The sequence below is a fragment of the Podarcis melisellensis genome, assembly GCF_964234715.1.
Source record: "Podarcis melisellensis genome assembly, chromosome: 1".
Taxonomy (NCBI): domain Eukaryota; kingdom Metazoa; phylum Chordata; class Lepidosauria; order Squamata; family Lacertidae; genus Podarcis; species Podarcis melisellensis.
In genome coordinates, this window is record NC_138528.1 from 110,319,469 (window position 1) to 110,335,813 (window position 16,345).

At 40.7% G+C, this 16,345-nt stretch overlaps 1 long non-coding RNA gene across 1 annotated transcript in view; it reads left to right on the forward strand.

The window, feature by feature from the left end:
• The window catches only part of LOC309363783, a 28,739-nt gene extending 18,475 nt beyond the window's left edge, over window positions 1–10,264 (forward strand). The window contains exon 3 of the long non-coding RNA XR_014165588.1: window positions 9,723–10,264. This is a non-coding gene — a long non-coding RNA (uncharacterized lncRNA). The remainder of the gene's footprint in view (window positions 1–9,722) is intronic.
• The last annotated feature ends 6,081 nt before the right edge of the window (window positions 10,265–16,345 follow it).

Consider the following 16,345-nt stretch of genomic DNA (forward strand, 5'->3'; position numbering starts at 1 on the left):
TATAGCTTTATAGATTGCATAGCCATTTTCCAAAGTTCAGGTCAATTTCAGCAATGGAAACAGCAGGCACCAACCAACTGCTAACATAGCAGCACCTATTCTCAGGAGCACAGGCCACCCAGGCACAGCATAATCACATAATCTCATAATGTTCTCGATTTAAATTGCAAGCGTAAGATCATTTTCAGGGGCAAAGGAGATTACCTCAAACACATTTGTGTTTTGCAAGCTAAGTAAATGTGCAATGTGTACCAGATATTACCAATCCCCATCACTAGTCAACTGTCAAATACAAATTAATGCTGCATGTCATCTATGAAATGCTGCCATATATACTGTATAATATGCAGCATTGTATATCACCTATCATGTATCAGCTGTCAGGCGTAAAATATTGAATTATTTTTCATTTAGGTTGGATTGTTTCTGTTGTGTTGAAGCATGTATTCAGCATATAGTATCAATAAAATAAAACACTGAAATCAAATCAAATGCAGATATCAAATATTCAAAAGAAGGTCAGAACAACAACAAAACTCTCATGGCACTCCAAAAAATCTGATACATAAATTGTGGCATAGCTCTTTGTATTTTGCTGTTGCGAACCACTCCAGAGTGGGCTCTTCAGATGAAGGGCAATATCCAAATTTATTTAATAATCACAATCATAGCCCCATTGGTTTAGAACACATTTTATTTCATTTTGTAATACCCTCAGCAAGTGAGGTCAGAGGATTGTTCCCCCTCTGTAGCCCTATTTGGAAACTGCAAATCTCTGTAAATTTTATTCTGGCCCTGTGTCACTCTCCCCATCGCTCTCAATGGGTTGAAGTGATGCCATCTGAAGTAGGGAGATTGGTCTATATGTATAGTCCAGGAGTGGACAGAAGGTAGATTGGCATCTGTCTGCAGATGTCTCAGTAACCTGCAGTAGATTAGCAAGGATTTCTGACTCCCAGATTAACAAAGGGAACAACAAAATGACTTGCCCATGTTGCTAAATTGCACTGGTGATGTGGGGTAGATGTGCATTGCTTTTAGGGCTGTGCAGAAATCCCCATGATCTGCTACACACACACAATCCAGGACCCCTTTAGGTAGACCTGCTGAGAAAAGGCGAATGGCAGAGAAGCAGGAACCCAAATGGGGATGGGTTGGTGGAGTGCAGTTATTTTTAAGGCGCGTATTCACATGAAGTAGTTTCCAGAAAATATTTCTACATCAGTGAAATCTGTTTTCAACCTGAGAGTTGATAGTGATAGAGAATTTGATGGTATAGCTACACATACTAATCATAGTTAGCTTATACACTGACATGGAAAACTAAGTAAAAGGAGAAGAAATTATGTTGTGGGTGGCAGTCAGCTAACTGTAATGTAACTCAGGGTAGACCCATTGAAATTACTAGCCATGACTAACTTCGGTCCATTAATTTCAATAGCTCTACTCTGAGTAAAAGGTAGTTGAATACAAACTTCTGTGCTATCATGGATTGCAATCATTTCCAGTGAATGTCAAGCTCAGCAGGGAGTTGCAGTTTTAAAGTTTTGCTCACGTCACAAAGGCCATTTGCAGGGTCATCATAGTTCCCATGAGCACTTGAGGGAGAGACATTCTCTTTTCATCCCTGTCTGTAACAGCAATGGATTAAAGACTTTTCAAAGCTTCACTCAATAACAAGTTTTTTCTTCTTCCCTGCCCTCACACAAAAGAAATCCTAGCCCTTTCCAACAGCTGGGCATTTGTGTTTTAGACTAAGAAATCAAAGGCTCCCTGTTTAAAATGGTCTTGCCTTCTATTTATAGCAATAAGCTGCAACTTTGCCCACAGTAACTTGCTCGCATCCCAATAATTTCAGTGGAGTTTCAACAGCCCAACAGTCCATCCATGGACATGTTTATTCAGATGTTATTCCCAATGAATTCAAAGGGATTTAACACCCAGTTCAACTGTTCCTACCAAGGATGGTAAACATGTGGTCCTGCAGGCATTGTTGGGCTGCAAATCCCATCAACCACAGTCAGCATGGCCAAATGCCAGAGGTTTGGGGGACTATAGACCAGTAATATCTGGAAGGGCCACCGGTTCCCTACTTTGGGTTTATAGAATTGGTGTGGACTCCTGACTTCCATTTTCCAGCTTCCATCATGCAGTTTGGATTATCTTTGATGCAATGTACAGACTGAATCAGCAGGGTAGATGAAAATGCTGTATGGAAAGCTTGTAGATCCTTAAAAGAAAACAGGTAAAAGATGACGATTTGAGGCAGTTAGACATTTAAAACACTTACTTAATAACTGAGAGTTGAAAAAGCAGGGCTGCTGCTGCTGTGCCTTTTCCTTAATTTAAACTGACAGCCCACTTTCAAGTCACACCAGTGTATGAAATTGCTGGTCAGCACATCCCAGAGCTTTTCTTCATGGACCGAGCTTGACAAATTAGATTAGAAACTTTTATCAATATTAAGGCACAGTAGAACTACTTAACCCTTATGTACCCGGGGAAACAGAACACACACCTTTGTTAACAGGAACAAGTCCTTCCTTGCCTCAGGCTCATAACTCATACAGTCTTGGAATGCTACTACTACTACAAAATGGACTAGAATATAGAGTAACAGAATTCTCTCAGGCAGATGGATTGTCCTTTTAGGAGCCAATGATATATGATCCCTAGCCTGTGCTTCCAGGCATCTGTCTTCCCATAGGACACACAGGTCTTGCTTAAGCAGCTCCAGAGATGGTTGGGAGGAAGGCGTCATCTGAGGCCATTGTACATTATTCTTCTACATTAGCACCACCTCAGCTGAAGGATCTGGAACACAGACCAGGGTGGAAGTATTTGATGAGATGCTGCTGGGTGTTAGTCATGTTTTTTTTCTCCTCATACTCTCGAAGGAGGTGTTGCTAATATAAAAGAACCATATGCAGTGCAATCTGAGCCAGACCAGGGACCACAGAGCTTCAGCTTCTGAAGCAACCATTAATGGGGAAAGAGACAGAGGCTCCTCCAGGTATATCAAGAATACTGTTATACCAAAAGCAACCGCATTCACTTGAATCACTTATGCACCCACAGCTGAAAATTTTCTTGCTGACACAGAAATCCAGGTTCTAATTAAAACAGATTGCAAAAGAATGGGTTTATTTAAAAACAAATATACCCTAATTGAAATCTGTATTTCAATTAGGAAATATTTGTTTTTTAAATAAATCAATTATTTTAGAACTGCTGTGATTTTTGTGCTATCTGACCCATGCTACAACAATTCTAAGATTGGCTTTGTCTCAGTATAACTCCATAATCTGCAGCTGCCGGCATTGACATTTGCTTTGTGATGTAGGCTTGCAGGGCAAGCCACAAAACTAGTTAATCACCCCTTTATTTCCTTGGTTGTGGGTTACACTAAAAGAGAAAACATGAATTTCCCTTTGGACTTGGTCTAATATGCTTACCATTTTTTTCTCCATCCATGTGATTTCTCCTCCAGCCCTAGTCTTGGGATCTAGTGGTGTGTGTGTGTGTGTGTGTGTGTGTGTGTGTGTGTGTGTAAAATGTGGATCTCAATCTGCAATCACTCCATTAATGAACTCTGGTGCAAATTCGCAGATCATGATGGTTCATGATCATTGTGATAACCCAGATCCTGTTCATCATCATCTCACACGACACATCTCTGCATTGTTCATTTGCATCTAGCTTCTATCAGGGGCCATATTTTGAGTTGAGCAAGTTCTGAAGAGTGACATGGGCTGTACTTACTACTCGCTATACATGAAATAGGGAAGGGGCTCTTCAATGCATTTCTCTGAAGCGTGATGAGCAACAAAGGCAGGCCTAGCCCAAGCCATTTTGGCACCTGAGGTGAACCACAAAATGGCACCCTGCCTCCCCACCAGGGAAGAAGGCATAAGTGAAGATCTACATCAGGAACAAGGTGTGTGTGAGGGGGGGAGAACTACAATGGGATATGCTGCTACTGTGGAACGTGCCACCTGAGGTGGTCACCTCACCTTGCCTGAACAAATGTTTGGGCTGAGTTCTCCTCCTCTGCAATTCTGAAAAGAAGAGACATTTTCTGTTTTTTGACCCCCCCAACCTTAGTGTGTATTAGCAATAGAAGTTCTCTCATATTTCTTACCCCTCTTTTGATCCTGATTGCCATGTGGGTCAAAGCAGCTGAGCTGAATAATAGGGGGGAGTTGTTAGGATCAGGTCTAACTCCCCCCCAATTTTTTAAATTGATTTTCACAGAATTAAGAAACACACCAACAAATAAACAGACAAACATAAATCATAACCTTATTGAAACTAATCTTCTTAAAATTGTTAAGTGACTTCCTTGTTTCCCCTAGTTGAATTTCAATGCAAATCATTTTAACAGTTTCCCAAATCAAGGTTCTTATAATCTTAACTTAATCACTTAACATCACTCTTTCTTCCCACTTCAGTATTAAACATAATAATTCATCACATTACTTATTTAAATCCTAAGCCTAACTAGTAATTGCAAGCTTTTTCCAATTAATTTAACTTAACATATTTAACCAAGTAGTCATTCAATTTCGTCCATTCTTCTTGATACTCCTGCTCATTCTGGTTGCGGACTCTTCCAGTCAGGTCGGCTAGCTCCGAAAAGTCCATCATCTTCATCTACCATTCTTCCACAGTTGGTAGTTCTTGCGTTTTCCACTTCTTAGCTAGAAAGATTCGAGCAGCAGTTGTGGCATACAAAAATAATTTAACATCTTTCTTGGGCAATTCCAAATCTGTTATTCCAAGAAGAAAGGCCTCTGGTTTCTTTATAAATGTATATTTCAACATTTTTTTCAATTCATTATAAGTCTTTCACCTTGGGGCAAGTCCACCACATGTGATAAAAAGTTCCTTCTTTTTCTTTACATTTCCAACATAGGTTATCACAATTATGATAAATCTTTGCTAGTTTCACAGGAGTCAAATACCATCTATACATCATTTTCATCATATTTTCCTTTAACATTGTACATGGAGTGAACTTGACCCCTCTCTTCCACACTCTTTCCCAATCCTCAAAAAATATATTATGTCCTACATCTCTTGCCCAATCTATCACCACTGATTTAACTTGTTCATCCTTTGTATGCCACTCCAAAAGTAACTTATACATTTTAGACAGATTTTTAACAGGATCAGGTCAAACTTGGTTTCCTTCCCAGGCCTCTGCTTGTTTATCTCTTGCCCACCAACAGGACAACAATAATCACTGTGAGTGAGTGAGTGAGTGAGTGAGTGAGAGCATCTGACTTGCACATGTGCAAACTGGTGCCATCTCATCCTTAAGTCGCAATTACACATTCCCTTCAACAGTATCTCATAGGCTTATTGAGCTTAGCATCTCATCACAATGGTACAGTCTGAATGGTTCCAGTGGAATTCAGTCCTATCTGTCATCTGATAGGACTGCACAGCGGTGAAGAGCTTTTCAAAGCAGATGAACAAAGAGCAACTTATGGTGAGCATACTAAAAAGACTCCATGTAAAGATCTGAGCCAATGAATTCATCAAAAGTCTTTTAAAGGTACAAAAGCATATATATATAGTAATATGTTCACCTGGGAATTTCCTACTGCATAGTACATATTAGTGGGGAAAGCCTATAACCAATACCACAGTTTGGTGAAAGGAAGATGAGAGAGAGAGAGAGAGAGAGAGAGAGAGAGAGAGAGAGAGAGAGAGAGAGAATATATATTTGGAAGGACTTTGTAAGATTCTATTTAGAAGGTCTCATCTACAATATTGGAGCTGTTAAGCTGTTCTGGCTCTTGCCAAACACACAGAAAGGGGTCTCATTTGTAAGTAAGAAAGAGGCCTTTACTCAGGCTAGTAACGCTGCCCTGCTCTAGAACAATTGACTTCAACTTCAAAACCAGACAGTGACATAGATGTCCCAATGAGTTTCCCTTCCACTGCCCCCCACTTTTTAAAGATGAGACAGGGTGCACTCACTCTGGCACAGGGACTTTTTCTGGAAAAAGTGACAATTATTAAATCCATTTAAAATATATATCTGCATCCTAATTTTATAAGTATTAATTCATATATTTATATTGTTACAGGCATTGCTGTATATATCTGCTTAGGAGCTGGTTCCTTTAAGAAACTTAGGGGGTATTATATGCAAGAACCGCTCATATTTTTCATGGAACCCTTAAAGACTTGATCTTCTCATTAAGATCAAGGAATGAAACAGGAATTAGGAAAGGGAAAAAAACCCTGTGTGGATAAACTCAGCAGCAAGATTTTCAGAAAATCCCATCCTTATTTATAAGACACTGTCAATCACCATAAGAAGAAGAGGCAATTCATCTATTGCTGTGATGAAAATTTCTCCTACATTTTTTTTTAACCATAAGTTAATGAGAGTAGAAATTGCATTTAAAAGAAATAATATTTTGTTGAAAATCTCATGGGTGTAATGCAGGGGTTTTCATGTGCTTGCTTTCTCTTGAAGCAGCCAATGGGTGTTTGTGTGTATTCCTTCCATTCATTCAATTGACCATCTCATAAGTGGTCTGCACTCTGGAGCCATCCTTGGTGCCTGTGCTTCAAGTAAGACCCATGTGAAGACATCCTAAAGGAACTCCTCCCTTGGGACCTTTTCAGATTAGGAAGCAAAGGCAGCTGGGGAGGCTGCAGATTGCTGGCGAAATGTTTACTGGAAACAGACAGACACAACCCACAATGACAAGATACGCTCATACCCACATAGAAATTCTCAAGAAATTCTCAAGTGCCCTGAGAATGAGGTAGAAAAAAATAGAAGCCTCTTTTGCAGAAAAAGAAACAAATGTCAAGGAACTGGAGAACAGTATCCAGAACAACACTAAGTTCATCACGCCAAGTATTACAGTTTTTCAAAGAATGCTGTTTCATTCTTTGCAACTTGTACAACATGAAAATGCAGAACACGATGCTTTGGATGAATGGTGAGAGGATGCAAAGTGAGGCTTCATTATGAATTGATACTCAAGTACTTTCATCCTGGCACACCACCATATGGTCTAATAATATATGACCAAAGCTGATGACTCATCATGTGCAGAAAGCCAATATTGTTTGTGTGATGCTTGTCCTTTTATTTCATTCTTTAAAAGAAAAAGAAAAATCCCCACACTTATTTAATTCCAAATCCTGGGACACCATCTAGCAGTCATTCAGTTTTTTTCCAGAGCCTTGGTAATGGAACATACCACATTTCACTGATAAACGATATGTCTATAGCACCGACAGTTCTTTTATCAACACCTCAAAACATGCCCAGGAGGCTCTAAACCTACCAGCTTGATCTTGAAGTGGAATCCCCTTTGTGAAGAGGGCACATTATGAAGCTCTGGTTCTAAAACGGTCAGTTTAGGCCAGGGGTAGGCAATGCTACCTTCCTGATACTATGGATTACAGCTTCTATCACCCTTCACCATGCTGGCTGAGGATAATGGAAGCTATGGAAGCTGTAGTCTAAAGCTTATTCCTGCATCCTACCAGCAGTAGCAATATGGTCTTTATAAAGGGTTCAGGGAGAAGGCATAACTCAAGAATGCTCTGTTTACTTAAAGTGCTGTAAGAACAACCCAGAGCCAATGGCTGTTATAGGATCTTCTACATGGAGAATGTTAATGGCAAACATGCTTTTTTTTTGGTTCGTTTGGATATATTAAATACTCTGTATAGCAAAGTGTCCACTTGGCAACTACATACCCACCTACCCCATAGTAATGTGCTTCTCCCATTCAGTCTTTCTGCTATTTTGATATATTGGTAAATATAACAACAACAACTTTGTTATTTATACTGGCCCGTCTGGCTGGGTTTCCCCAATCACTCTGGGCAGCTTCCAGAAAAATATGAAAACATAATAAAACATCAAACATTAAAAATTTCCTGATACAGGACTGCCTTCAGATGTCTTCTAAAAGTTTTGTCGTTCTTTACAAATGTTTTGGTTCGTGGTGCCAGTACTACCGTCTTACCAAACTGAGGCACTGTATAGAAGATGAGGTATTTGTTGAGTCAATTCACTTTGATGCTGCAGAACTTATACTACTTGGCACTTCAACAATCCAAGTAGAGACACTTCAACCAACTTATGAGACAGGCAGGAATTCTGTCATTCAAACAGATGGTTGGAACTGCAGGCAGTCAAGAGACCATGTTTGTTCATCAAGTGTGGGTGTTGACAGAATTTCCAAACCTCGAATCCAAATGGCTATCAGGCCTGAGTGTGTCTCCTTAAAGGGGGAGGCACACAGCCAATACACTACTATGATATATTAACCCTTGGAACAGTTTATATTCCATCCCTTCTGTGGATAACAATGAAAAAAGAATACTGAACAATTTAAATTCCCTAGAGTAGTTGGTTGGGGGCTAATAATAAGTAGTAGCCTGAAACCCAAAGGGAGAAAATGGACCTTGAAAATGATCTATTAAAATGCAATCCTGTAGTGTGTACTTAGAAGTAAGTCCAATTGAGTTCAATGAGACTAACTCCCAGGTAAGCTGGTGTAGAATTCATAGAATCATAGACTTGTAGAGTTGGAAGGGGCTATGAGGATCATCTAGTTCAACACCCTGCAATGCAGAAATATTTCACCCAACATAAGGCCCAAACCTACTGACTGAGCTATTGTAAACTGGCTAAGCAATAACAAGGCAGGGGTGGAGAATGAAGGTGAAAAATCAGCCTAATCCAAAGATCTACCAGCCGCGTTCAAGCAAGGCAGAAGGTGGTGGTGATGGATACACTCTGCCTTTTTGAAATGGTTCCTCTGTTAGCTTTAAACAACAACAAAAAACCCCAATTTTCCCTGCCAATGATCTCATTAATTAGGGAGGGGCCTTGGCTCAGTGGTCGAGTAGCAGTTTTGCATGCAGAAGCTCTCAAAGTTCTGGGTTCAAGGCATATTCAGGAAAGAGTGTTGCCTGAAACCCTTCTGAGCTGCTGTCATTCAAAGTAGAAAATTCTGAGCTAGATGGAACATTGATCTGATTCAGTATAAGATCCTGTGATCCCAATGGGAGAGAAACTATGGGCTTCCTCTTCTCCCATTGCTTTCCCCCATGGAAAACCACTTTTTAGCGCTCAATCAAAACAAATGGCCATTGGGATTCCCCCGAGATTGACATTTCTTCCGATATATTGCAAACAAATTGGAAAAGAGTGGGGCATGTGGGAAATCACTCAGACCCATGCTTTCTAGGCATGGTACAAGTGAATGAGACCTAAGTACAGTATCCTGACACATCCTCATTTGAAGGGCATTCCAAGATAACGGATCCAATACCTCCCCCAATCCACCCCTGACAGACCCTAAACCACATTCCCTGCCCTTCCTGCATGGCAGGAGTGGGAAGGACAGCCATGGAGGTGAAATTTCCGTGTGTGCGTGTGTGTTGTGCCTATTAAATGGCAGGAAGAAAACACTGATTTCCCTTCTCTCTCTGTGATGTCCAAATGTTAATTCCCTTCACAAATGGGTAGCTTTTTCAGCTTACTGGCTCATTATTCTAGGTCTCTATCAAGATGTACTTGGCAATGACTTTAGATATGGAAGGAGGTGATCTTTATGAAAAGGCACTCCTGGCTTCCATTTCCTGCCTACCGAATTTGCTCAAGAAACCAGCAGATGCTTCCGCATTTCATAAAAAGGAAGAACTTCATGGGATGTTTTCCTTCCCTCCAGGAACTGATCCAAAAGTCTGGCATTTCACTCCACAAGAGCATAACACAAAGTGGGAACTTTCTCTGAAGCACCTCAACTGGAACCGCCATATTGTCTGGGGATCTTCCAAGGCAATTGTCTTTCTCCTCCTCCGGTGAATGTTCCAAGGAGAGGTACACAGGCTGCAATTTTGACATGAAAAAGGAGTATCTTCCACACAGATTATCATCAAGCGTGCATGAGATGCTCATTTGAAATTCTCCTCTAATTGTAAAGGCCCCCTTGAGGAGAACAAATAAGCCCCGCCATGTCTCCTAATCTTGCTGCACTGGTTGTAGAGTGCAGTGTTCGCTCCTAATGATGACACAAAAGCTGCTGTAAGCCTTCCTTTTGTGTCTCTCCTGCATAAATCAGCTGTTATTCAGTGATTCAGTCCTAACGGGGGAGAATCATTTTTGTGCTTTTCATTCTTTCCTCCCAGAGGGCAACAGATGTAATAACTTATTCCCTGTCTAGCACATTAGGGCTTGAAAAATTAATGCGGCGCTGCTGTGTTCTCTGCTTTTCCGCTATACTTAGAATTTAGGGTGGAAATATATTAAGTAATAAAAAGCTTATTTTAAAATTGTTAATGCACTTGTCTGTTTTAATGCCTCCGTGTATCCCCCCCCCCACCTTTCATTCTGTGAAACAAGGATTTTAGTAGCTAATATTCAAGAACTTCCTCTTTTCATTTGCTCCTGGTGCCTGCTGGTTGTTCTGCAAACAGACCAAGAATGAAGAGTCAAGAGACAGGATGGGTTGAACTAGGGCCTCAGTTATTACTGCAAATATCATCTTGAGGAGGGTGAATAAAGAACACAGGTAGTTGGTCTTGGTTAACTACCGTATTTTTTGCTCTATAAGACTCACTTTTTCCCTCCTAAAAAGTAAGGGGAAATGTGTGTGTGTGTTATGGAGTGAATGCACGCTGCACAGCTATCCCAGAAGCCAGAACAACAAGAGGGATCAGATTACTGCTTTTGCTGCGCAGCGATCCCTCTTGCTGTTCTGGCTTCTGGGATCCAGAATATTTTTTTCTTGTTTTCCTCCTCCAAAAACTAGGTGCGTCTTAGGGTCTGGTGCGTCTTATAGAGCGAAAAATGTGGTAACTTGGGGAAGCCAAAACCCTGCCTGGGTCAAAGAGCGTGAAAAGTCCTAACTCCATTAGCTGGACTACACCATTACCTTGAATACTGAAGCCTTCTACCCCTTCTGGGCAAGGTTATCCTCAAGGATGCTAGAAATCAAGTGTGGTGAACCTTTGCCTCTCCTGATCTTGCTAAACTACAATACCCATCAGACCCAGCAAGCTGAGATGATGAAAGGTGTAGCTCAGCAACATCTGTAGGGCCAATGGTTCACCACATCTGCTCTATATCTTAGCTCACATTCCCACACACTGAGTAGCCCTAAAATGTTCAAAATTGCTTAAGGGTACATGTTCTCATTCTTCCCACCCAATTAAAATTTCTGCACCTCCCTGTCCATATGTGACCAGTTAAACTATTGAAATACACCAACTCCCAGCTTCTTAATGTCCAGCAGTGGCTGGCTGAAGCCTGGCATTGGCGTAAACATCCCACTGCCACGCCTCAACATGTGCATCTTGTCTCTGCCCTAGCAACCAGAAAACTGCACTCTCTTGTATCAGAAGAACCACCCCCTTGCTTGTGAACCACAAAAATCCACCACTAAAATCCTGCTCAGATCCCTCCCTCATCAGATGCATGGCACAAGAGATAAGACCTTTTCCACTCAGAATATGGAACATCTCTTGAAGGTTGCCCATCTGGCTCTATTACAGGATTCTGCAAATTCTTTTTTAAAAAATCCAGTGAGCTTTCATCACCTTTTCTTCTGAAAATATCTGCTGCTGCTGCTGTGCGTTAAGCGTAGGCAGTGATTATTATGCTGATTTTTAAGGTTAATTTTGACAGGTGATTTATTGACTTACTAGTTAAGAAATCTCTGCATTTTTATAATACTATTGTTAGGCAGCCTTCATTATCTGAGGATGGAAAGTGTGAGAAATAAATGAAGCAGCAGCCTTACTGTCAATTGAGAATAATCTTCCAAGGGTTTGAGTTAATTTTACATTGGAAGTGAATTGGTGAGAGTTGATTGTCAAACCTGCATATTCCTGGCTCATAGCCCATATTCCCATCTACAAGGATGAGACGATATGGTAGAGCTTTTCCAATGATTGTTATGTCCCTGATGAATGCTGGGCTTTAAGTGTAGAAACAGTGTGTGGGGGGGAAATCTTTCCCTAATATGGGATTAAGGGGAAATCGCTATTCCACACACCCTAATGCTGGAAAGAGATGCTATCCTTTCATGATGGTGGATGGAGGGAAATATATTTGCATTCTGCAGGAAGGATGAAGGTAATAACTTACTCAGCTGCTTCCCATTGATCCCTGTGGTTTTGTTTAGTGATGTCTGGAAATCATGAATTGCAGATTTGCTATCCTACTTGCAACAAGTGATACATAGAAGCTGCCTGGTTGAGTGTACAAACTCATGCGATCTGTTCACTAAAGGTATGGACAAAGATGGTTTCTAATGAATATGGCAAAACTAATGAATAAACTACAATTGAGCCAGAGACAAATTGAGAGGCAATGCTAAAAGCTTTGGCAAAGTTTTATTTTTTATATAAATGATGCTAATAATATTCAGACTGCGCTGGCAAGATATGGCAGCATTTGAAATGTTTGATGCCTGCCAACTAACACTGGTGATTAGTGACAAAACCTTGCATTGTGAACCTCCTGAAAAAAATATTTAAAATAACAAAAATGAAAAAGTTTTAATTTATGGCAGTGGTATATTGTTTTCCTTGCAGGGTGGCCATTGATAGTTCGTGTTCTCTCTCTCTCTCTCTCTCTCTCTCTCTCTCTCTCTCTCTCTCTCTCTCTCTCTCTCTCTCTCTCCTTTTTTATTACTTTCTTTTGGTTACAAATATGTTTATGCTCTTATATGTTCATGGATTTTTCTTTTTTCTTTTTTAAAAAGATGGAAACATAAAAAGCAGTAGAAAACAATTACTTGGAACAGGCTGAAATAAATTAAGTTTTTGCATAATTTGACTACTACTGTGATGGGGGAAAACAGCATATCATTAAACATGCAAATTTCAGAACAAACATTAAAAACCGAGAGGTGGTGTTAGCAAAATATGTATGGGATATTTTATATTCCTCCACTAATGATTTCAGCGACATGAACAAAAATCTAATTAGTGCCGTTTATATCAATCTTTTATTCAAGAGCTCTTTATACTATGGGTCAAGGCTTTATTTGGAACAAGAATGTCTGATGGACCAGGATTCTGGTTTAGACAGATGTACCAGTAATCCAAATGCCCAACTATCAAACTGTTTTGAACATGGTACATATTGCCCCAGTGTGTCTGCTTGGAACAGGCAGGAAATGCTGTTGTGAAACTCTGGATGAAAACAACGAGCTACTTGGGCAACTGCTACTGTCCTTAATAGAGACATTTGGAAATTGATGTCATTGCAGATAGTATGAAGGGCCCATTTTATATGTTGATGAGTGGCACTCCAGTCCCCATTGTGGAGAAACAGACAGCCATCCTCTGCCATCATGTACATAATATAAAGAAACCAACAACAAATTATGAATGGCATGGCCTCCCACCACCACCACCTGCTATTTCTCATGGGGCAAATCTGCTCAGGTCTCCATGAGTGTTCACATTGCAGATTATGGTTGATCTGCTACCTAAGCAGATCTCAGAGCGCGGTGATTTCCATATTTGCAATGTAACTTCTCCTCCTTCCTCTCTCTTTGTGCTCCAGCTTCCCAAATCTGCTCTGAAGCACTGGGGGGAAACCCAGAACAGATTTAGGTGTGCAAAGAGAGGATAGGTTCGTTTGAACAAGTGGATACCTCCCTACTGATGAGAGGGCATGTGCCTCTACCACAGGAATTTGAAGACTGCCTGATAAGTCCATGAAGTGGACCATATATGATCATCTAGACTGTATGATCATCTAGGCTGAAAAATGACTCCACATTTCTATGGCTCCATTTGTGTCCTACAGAAGAATGGACATTTCAAACAACTTTAAGGGGCGGGGGTAAAGATTCCCACCATAATCAATATGAGGTGGCAAATGGCCGATCAGTCTTTCCTTTAGCTTCAAAGAGCAGCAGAGCTGCAATCAGAAGAAGCAGCGGCATAGCATGGTTCTTCACTGAGAATGGCCCAACTGGGATGATGTTACTTCATGACATAGCAACTCTGTTCAATTTACGGTGCATTGAAGAGCACTGGGATGCATAAGAGGGAGTTGTCAGTGGTAATGCCCAGATTATGGAATGTCTTTCCCAATGAGACTTTGCAATATGATTCTTACTGTCTCTTAGGCATCAGGGGAAGACATTGTCATTCATATTGACTTTTAAAGTGTGATACATCTGTGCAGTGCTTTTTCCCTTAAAAAAATGTTTAGGGCTACTCTCATTTTCCTACTCATATTGAAATACTCCCCCTCAATGAGGCCAAACTTACATTCACAAAATGTTCAGGGGTATGCTTACACCTGTGTCCCCGCAGAAAAAAAGCACTTCATCTGTGAACCTTTTTCTGCCTTTTAAAAAATTCTGTCTTCTTATGGTCTTATTGGGATCGATTTTTTAAAAAAATTGTTGGATTCAACTTTTGATGAATGATGGTATATAAATAAATGAAACAAGAATGTCATTTGATCTGTTTGATGCCAAAAGCTAAAAATACTTCAGCATTACATAAAACATGGCATTCCAGTAGCATATTCTGGCACTGGTGGGAGGAGAAATATAAGGGTGTAAATGTTTAGGATCTGTGCGCCATCTGGCGTTCCTTCTCAGATCAATGTGAGAAGCAAGAAAGACTACTGGAATGCAGTGGCGTAGCGTGGGGGGTGCAGGGGGGGCGGCCGCACCGGGTGCAACATCTGGGGGTTAGGGTTAGGGGGTGCAAATCCACGGGTTAGGGGGCGCAAATCCACGGGTTAGGGGGCACAAATTACTTGCCTTGCCCTGGGTGCTGACAACCCACGCTACGCCACTGCTGGAATGAAACCAGTAATGTTGCCATTCCAAGCTGTATTACTTTACAACGTAACTACAGGCAATTGCTTTGTAGAGCACTTGAGATGGACTTCTCCACCACACAGCAGAAACACGTAACATTTGCATTGTGTATGCCACTTGAAAGTAAATGTAGTTTTCTCTCCTTTAATTCATACATACAGATATATGGACATAAATATATAACAGGGACCTGGTTACTTAAGCTGACACAATTAAACGAAACAGGAAAGTAAGCCACAGAGACAAAACAAAACAAAACAACCCAGCACATTTGACTCTTCCTGCTGTTCTGCTGGGGATTGCAATCCAACCAACTTGTTGTTGCAAAAATGTGCTTTTGTATATAGAGCATTCAGAAATCATTTTCTTAGCCTTGCACTTTCCATGAGAATGCTATGAATCACTATTTTCATTTGGAGAAGGTTATTACAGGAGTGATTTAACCAGAGAAACCCTTCCGTGTGGCCCAGAGGAGTGAAAGGTTAATGGCATAATGAATTCCTATAAAACAAATACTAGACTTTTACCATCCCTCAGTCAGCAGGTGGTAAATTAGCAGGTAATAAAGTGCCCATGTAATCTGCATCCACATGCCAATAAATAATATTCAGAGGCTAGTTTTACCTGCTGCAGTTTGATGGCACGTTATTGCATGTGTTTGGCCTCTCTGATAAAGGAGGAAAGGTACTGTGAATGAACTGGTGGCAATATTGCAGGAGCTTGGCATCTAACACTGATGTTTGCCTGATGCTACTAGATAGGCATATCTGGAATATTAGAGCAACAGTCATAAATTTAATCAACATATGATTTCTGCAGGTGGCAAATACATATCCTCCCAATCCCTTTAAACCCATGACATTTACTTTGCTATCATATTACCACTGTCGGTATTTCACTCTTGTAATGGAATGGCTGCGGGTGGGGAGGGCATTCAGTTAATATGCAACAGAGATCTCTGGATGAAGAAAATGAAAATAACAGGCCACCCATTGCTTTGTAAGTTAAACATGTTGTTGAGCCATTTTGATAAGCAGGAGTGTTAATTATTGATTGAATCAGCAAGAGGTAAATAAAAGGAACGTATGTTGATTCTACCTAGCAATACGAAGAAATGCTCTATTGAAACGTGATGACATTAAGCAAATACCAATCAACATTAAAATAAATCCTCTCCATTGACTTTCTTTTTCAATCTGGAAGAAGAAAAAGTCCTGCCAACTTTGAACCATAAGAGGATTTTTTACAATGAGTCACATCATGAGCTCATCACTCTTAGAACGGCATGCAGTAGTTGGCATCAACTGTCTAGGGAAGGCTTACCCAATTTGGTTCCTTCCAGATGTGCTGTACCACAACTCCTCGCCATGGCCAATGATCAGCAGTGATGGGTGTTGTGGTCCAGAATATCTGGAAGGCACTGTGTTGGGGGAAGGTGTTGTTTAGTCGTTTAGTTGTGTCCGACTCTTCGTGACCCCATGGACCAGAGCACGCCA